This window comes from Pygoscelis adeliae, unplaced genomic scaffold (assembly GCF_000699105.1).
Source record: "Pygoscelis adeliae isolate BGI_AS28 unplaced genomic scaffold, ASM69910v1 Scaffold65, whole genome shotgun sequence".
Classification (NCBI taxonomy): domain Eukaryota; kingdom Metazoa; phylum Chordata; class Aves; order Sphenisciformes; family Spheniscidae; genus Pygoscelis; species Pygoscelis adeliae.
In genome coordinates this window covers 2428005-2435066 of record NW_008824864.1, presented here as the reverse complement: position 1 = coordinate 2435066, position 7062 = coordinate 2428005, and the positions used below count along the sequence as shown (strand labels likewise).

The 7062-nt window shown below is 38.6% G+C and overlaps 1 protein-coding gene across 3 annotated transcripts in view; it reads left to right on the top strand.

Moving 5' to 3' along the window:
• The window catches only part of CCDC91 (coiled-coil domain containing 91), a 167056-nt gene that overhangs the window by 76333 nt on the left and 83661 nt on the right, over positions 1-7062 (top strand). The window lies entirely within an intron of this gene.

Below are 7062 nucleotides of genomic sequence, written 5' to 3'. Positions count from 1 at the left end.
TAGAATCATAGAATCATTAAGGTTGGAAGAGACCTCCAAGATCGAGTCCAACCGTCAACCCAACACCACCATGCCTACTAAACCATGTCCCTAAGCGCCTCATCTACACGTCTTTTAAATACTTCCAGGGATGGGGACTCAACCACTTCCCTGGGCAGCCTGTTCCAATGTTTAACCACTCTTTCAGTAAAGAAATTTTTCCTCACATCCAATCTAAACCTCCCTTAAGTTAAACCATTTCTTATCCTGAGATAAGAAATGTTGCAGCATTGTCTTGTAGCAATCCATCCTGGAATGTGAGTGCTCAGGGGCTACTTTTGGTAAACAAGAGCTGATGCTGGGGGATGAACTGAACACTGGGTTAAGGTGCCCCATGCCGATGCTCACATGATCAGTGCTGGTGCATTTGTATATAAGGAATTGTCTCATGTTGCATCTTTGCAGACCCTTTGTAGAGGTGCTTATGAAGGTAGGACTGCCCAATCCATTGTTCATTAAATCTTTTTATGTTTAAGCACAAACATGTTTAATTTGCCTCAAGGGGTATGATAAAAATTCCCCAACATTAGTTAGTGTTGGAATGGAACCGGCAAGGTAAAAAGGGTAGGATTGAGGCTGGGTCTTGTGATTCAGGTAATAAGCTGAAAGCTTGAGTCTAGGACCTGCTGGTCAAGAAACCTGCAATGCTTTGTTAGGGAGGGTAGGCAGGTTGGTTTGTTTGTTTTCAGCAAATACCCAAAACTTACTTGCAATTTATGTTTCTTTCTGGTGGTGTCAGGATCTGCAGCTCCAGGAGAGCTATCTGTGCCAGATTCCGAGTCTGCTGCAAAATTTGGGATCTTAATGTTATGCAAAACTTTTTTTTTAATTAGGTTCTATGGGGATTGTAGACTCTGTTCCTCACATATAAGGAAGGCTTACCAAGTTGTGAGTCTGAGAGCGCACTGCTCTGTAGGGGACCTGATGTTGCTTTTAGGACCCTCTGCTTGAAGGCAGCCCATGTCATAGGCTGCAGAAAAGTATAAAGTAATTCTAGTCATCATACGTGTTTGCAACAACCTGTAATAAGAAAGCCTTTTAATAATTTTGCTAATAACTGTTAGTAGTGTTCTAGCTAATATTGAAATTGGACTATCTGTAGAAATATGTCTGTCTCCATCAATACAACTTATACTAATTTCACCTAAAGGGAACCTATCCAGAAAAAAGTTTCGAAAGTTTCCATTCCTGAGAAAAGTTAAGCATGGCCACTTGTGATGTCCCATTTCTCCACGCCTCCCTCATTTCACTTCTGGAGAAGAATTATTGCATTTCTTTTCCCTTACTTCTTTGGGGACCACTTTGCAATAGAAGTTCTCAAAATGGGAATTTTCTTTGAACTGTCCCACTTTGGATGGGCCACTGAACATGTGGTGTATCAGCATTTTTCATTTCTGTGTTGTGCTAGATGTGTATAAAATACCTGTCTGTTTCTGTGTGAACTTATATTTTGAAAAACCCAATGAGCTATTGGTAATTGCTGTACTTATGTTTCCTCCTTTTTATGTCTGAAAATATAAACAAATTGTGAAATGCAACAATTTTATACTATTCAATGAAAGTTCCGTATGTTTTCTAGATACAATTTTTCACCATTTTAATGCCTTTGTGTGAGCCAAAGGAGAGTTTTGCATGGATGATATTGTCCCTTTTACAGAATAATTTCTTGATGTATAGTTGGATAAAGGAATATACTCATGTGCCATATTGATTTTTGAAAACTATTTTACCAGTCAACAGCAGCTGGGAAAAGATCTAATATGCCCATCTGGAAAAAAAGTTTGTTTATCAGTTTCTATGATTTGGCACAAAAGATCAGGGATTTAATTGAATACTGTGATTCTAAGCAATATTTATATTTAGCATATTATTCCTCATAGACTGTTTATATTCAAGTTCTATAAAGACATTCTTTAATACCAGGGAACCATGGCATGAATATACTTCAAACAAGTCTTCCTGTTGCCTCATGTGGTTAGTTGCCATATTTTGATCAATGAGATCACAGTACTCTGAGGAGAAATAACATCAGATATGCCAGCCTCCGAGTAAAATACTGCAACCAACCTTGTCTGGAAACATGCAGCGAGTTATTCTTCAGGGTAGCAGGAAAAATCAAAAAAGTTTGTTATATTTAAAAAAAAATAAAGCTTTTTTGGTTGTTTGTTTATAACTTAAATACCATTTTAGTAACACTTTACCATGTACTTAAAGAAAAAAAAAAGAGTAACAGTGAAATATCAGAGAATTCAGTAAAGGCAAAAACTGTTCTGTAGTTTTGTTTGAGAAAATAATTTCATTGATTCTTTTAAAATGTTAATTCATGGTTAATATTTTGATATTGAACAGGATTATGATTTTTTTTTTCCTTAAGTAAATGAGTCAAATATGTTTTTGTAATTATAAAAGTAATATTTTACATTTTGGGGACTCTTTAACTACTCATATCTTTAGGAATTTATTATATTTATCAGACATGTTGGTGGTCAGTAGTCGCACAACCAAATGAGTCCTACATACAGCATTTGTTTAAGAATGTAAAGTAAATCTGATTAGTCCTTTTAGTAAAATACAGAATGGTGGAATTCATTGACTCTCTTAATTCACTTATGATTAGCCATGCTTGATTTTGTGCTGAATCATAGAATCATAGAATCGTTTAGGTTGGAAAAGACCTTAAAGATCATCAAGTCCAACCGTTAACCCAGCACTGCCAAGTCTACCACTAAACGACGTCCCTAAGCGCCACGTCTACACGTCTTTTCAATACCTCAGGGATGGTGACTCAACCACTTCCCTGGGCGGCCTGTTCCAGTCCTTGACAACCCTTTTGGTGAAGAAATTTTTCGTAATATCCAATGTAAACCTCCCCTGGCGCAACTTGAGGCCATTTCCTCTTGTCCTATCGCTTGTTACTTGGGAGAAGAGACTGACACCCATCTCGCAACCTCTTTTCAGGTAGTTGTAGAGAGCGAGAAGGTCTCCCCTCAGCCTCCTTTTCTCCAAGCTAAACAACCCCAGTTCCCTCAGCTGCTCCTCATCAGACTTGTGCTCCAGACCCTTCACCAGCTTTGTTGCTCTTCTTTGGACATGCTCCAGCACCTCAATGTCCTTCTTGTAGTGAGGGGCCCAAAAGCAAACACAGTATTCGAGGTGCAGCCTCAGCAATGCCGAGTACAGGGGCACGACACTATTTCTGATACAAGCCAGGATGCCATTGGCTTTCTTGGCCACCTGGGCACACTGCTGGCTCATGTTCAGCCAGCTGCCAACCAACACCCCCAGGTCCTTTTCCACTGGGCAGCTTTCCAACCACTCTTCCCCGAGCCTGTAGCGTTGCATGGGGTTGAACAAAAGGAACTTCTAGATTGTCTCATATGGAAAATTTGGCAGAGAATTTTGATAATAAAGAGGGAGCACATGGAGTGCCCAAAGTCCAGAAGTTGGACTCCTTGCCTGTTTTTCTGAATGACTGTGGAGGTGCAAAGCCATATATGATTTCCTATGGGTAAAGAGTCATTCTGAAAAAGCAGGTTTTTATTTGGGTAAAATTACCTGAGGGGAAAGCTGAGCAGTGGATCCCATGTTATGCAGAAGAGAAGGTGATATAAATCCATGCCAAGCTCCCTATTAAGACGATCTCTGTTGAAGTCAGATTTGTCTAGTGTGCAGTCCTATAGGCTGGTCTCTCTATGACATCTCTATCATTTTACCATTTTTTTAATCAGTTTATTCAATTCCGTAGCTCTTCACCAGCACAGAGCGGGAAAACAATATGACCTCCTATCCAAAGTATTTTTAAAAATATGAACCCTTCTATTCAGTCAGTTACTAAGGATGACATTTTAAAAAATATTTGATTTCCTCAATATATGCACAGGCCTACTTAATCAGAAATTCTGTCCATTTATCTGCTTATTCAAGTGTCTAAATGACTTTCACAGCCTATCCTGAAGCCCTACACACCTCAAGCAACTGTAGGTATTCTTTAGCAATATTTAACTGACAAGTTGAAACAGTATTTCTAAACACTTATATTGTTTGCATTTTTCCAGTGATTATGATGATATGCTAAAATACCTTGTTTTCCTTGAGTATGTATATTGGGATTAAGAAATCTATATAAATATATTATGCCAGCCACTCTAATCAATACAATATATTTTGTGGCTTTTTTTTTCCTAAATTTCCTGGACTCATCAGAATTCTGTCTAAACTATTGAACCTGCATACATACATAACTCCATAAGTAGCTTCTGAAAGCTAATTTTCTACTCTATTTTAGCTTCCAGGACCAAACATAGGAGCATATAGTATTTTCCATTTCTAACATAGTATTTGATTTTCAGTAAGAGTGGTTTACCAAGTAGATGTTTTCATCTGACTCTTAATGGTAAAGCATAATAAAGAAACCTGAAATAGAAATCAAATGTGTTTCTCTACAGCTGCACTTACAAACCTTATGCTTTTGCAAATTTTTGTGCAAGTATTTTGTAGTTTTCAGTCAATTATCTAAAAGTGATGTTTATCATAGTGAATGCTTAAATATCTTCGATCTTTCTCCAGACTTCTCCGTGTAATTCTTTGTTAGGGAATAAATACCGTTACTGACATCATCTCATCCGGTGAATCATCTCACTTAATCTGATGTCCTTTAATCTTCCTTGCACTTGCTGACATACTGGAGATTTCTAGTGTGCTATAGAAAGTAATGGAACTCAATATTTGCTTTAAACGTGCTTCTATATATTCCTGAGATGCCCTTTGTTTGTATTTTTATATAGCTTCATCATACACAACAAAGATACTTTCTTCAATAATGCTACAAGAAGTAGAATTGTACACCATATCTTACAAAGAGTGAAATATGAAGAAGGGAAAAACAAAATTGGTAAGTGCTGAGCAACATGCTTTTAAACGTGGGTGCTAAGTCCCACCAAAAGAAGAGGAGAAGTATGCCTGGGCTCGTAACAGACTCTTTTGCTTCCTTTTTAATCACCTCAGTTTTGAGCTGTTTACATCTCACCCACTGCTGTTGTAGGGGCTTTGTCTGGAAGACCTGATCATTCCCCTCTAATACCAGGCTGCTTTCACAGGCACGTATGTCACCACATGGGATTTATCACCTCTGCAAGGAAAAAGACTGACTTAAGCAAGAAATATGTACAAATTAAGAACCCTGGAGAAGCAGATAGACTCATGCAGAAAAGCTTTTACTCCTTCATAAAAATGTATTTGGAAGGATGGCAAGATTTGTGCTGCTGTACATCTCAGCCTGTAGGGCTTCTCCCTGATACCTGTGCATTCCTAAGGGAGATGGAAGGTTCTGTATCTCTGCAGCTGCTGTAAGTCAAAAGGGAGTCCACCAGTTATGTCCTCAGTGCAAAGGATGCCATGCATAACTATGGCATCACTCTCAAATAGCGGGTGGAGTGGACCTTTGGAGCGGCACGTATGCGGATCCAGGAGAGCAGCAGTGACAGAGGAGGGCTGGAGTACAAAACAGTGGCCATCTTCCATCTTGTGATACAGAGCATGTACTGCTTGTGTACCACATAGAGACTGGGCCATCACAAACGGAGAGGCAATCCCCATAAAACACTGCAGCCTATTTCATCTCCCTGCTGTTTAAACCCTGTCCTTCCTCAAGAGGTAGAGAAACATCCCAGAACTTCACTTGTTTCTTCCTCAGCTCCTGGGATGAGGGCAGCAATAGGTCTGAGCAATGACAGTGAGCAGAGGGGAGAGAAAAAAGGGAAGAATTCATGCGGTGCATGCAGCCATTGCATCTAGCACACAAACTTGCAGTCCCTGCCTGCCTCAAGATCCCAAGCTCCCTCACATATCTACTTGTGTTATACCTACCATGAACACAACTTTGCATTGATCACTGGGCAGAGCAAAACCTGGCTCAGTTGTACAGGCTTTGCTTTTCTGCCAGATACTTTGGAAGAAAGCATATTCTGCCAAGCAGATACTAGTGCAGTCACTGAAAGTGCTATTTATGTTGAATTAATACTTCTCATTTCTGTGTTCTCTCATTCCCCTGTGAATTAGGAAACGAATCAGGATTCCTTGCCTCTTGGTCAATGGGGTTCAAATGCCTTCAGGTTGTTAGTGGTAGTATTTAGTTTTGCATTGCCTGATGTTGTTCAGCGCTATTTTGGTGACTTTCAGAATGAGAAGTGCCCACATCTCAGCAATCATTCATTATTTCTCTTGAGGTTCTCATTAAAGAGGGACAACGCCTGACTGAGTGGGATGTATGATTACTTTTTTGTGCCAAATAGCAATCCTTTTGGTTCCGGTTCAAGTATATTTTCTGGTCTTGTACTACTGCAGCCTGTCTTGTTTCTGTTCTATCTGTTAGTCCAGCAGCTTTCATAAGAAATAAACTGAACATATTTTAAAACCTTATTAGCATATGGAAATTAAGAATTTCAGTTGCTTTACTGGCCTGCAGTTCAAAAATGTAAAGATCTTCCCTGAAGGTTTCAGCTCCCAAGAAATACAGCCTTTCATCTAAATAGCTTCCTTAGACCATAATTTATGGGGACAAACTTCAATCCTGGTGTGAGATCCCTGATTTCACTGAAGTTACGCTAAAGAGGAATTTAGCAAATGAATCTTTAAACCTCCAGCATAATAAATGATAGATTATGATTAATATTTGAACAAGTCTTTGCTTGTATTATATCTTAATTCATCAAAATCTATAAAAGATTAATTTTTCTACATATATCTTTTACTGTCAATGGGCTTCAAACTTCATTTAGCCAGCTTATTATGAAAATGTTTTGCTTTTTACTTAGCAGTTTTTCTGGTCCTATTGGTAAATAATTGGATACTTTTGATTCTTAGGTCTGAATCGATTGCTCAGTAATGGCTCCTATGAAGCTGCATTTCCTCTTCATGAGGTATTTTTCTCAGTTTTTTTTTCTTTTTGAACAGACATTTCCCACAAATGAATTCTTAATTGTGTAACCATTTATTCTCAATCTTATTAATGTTATTACTCTCTTT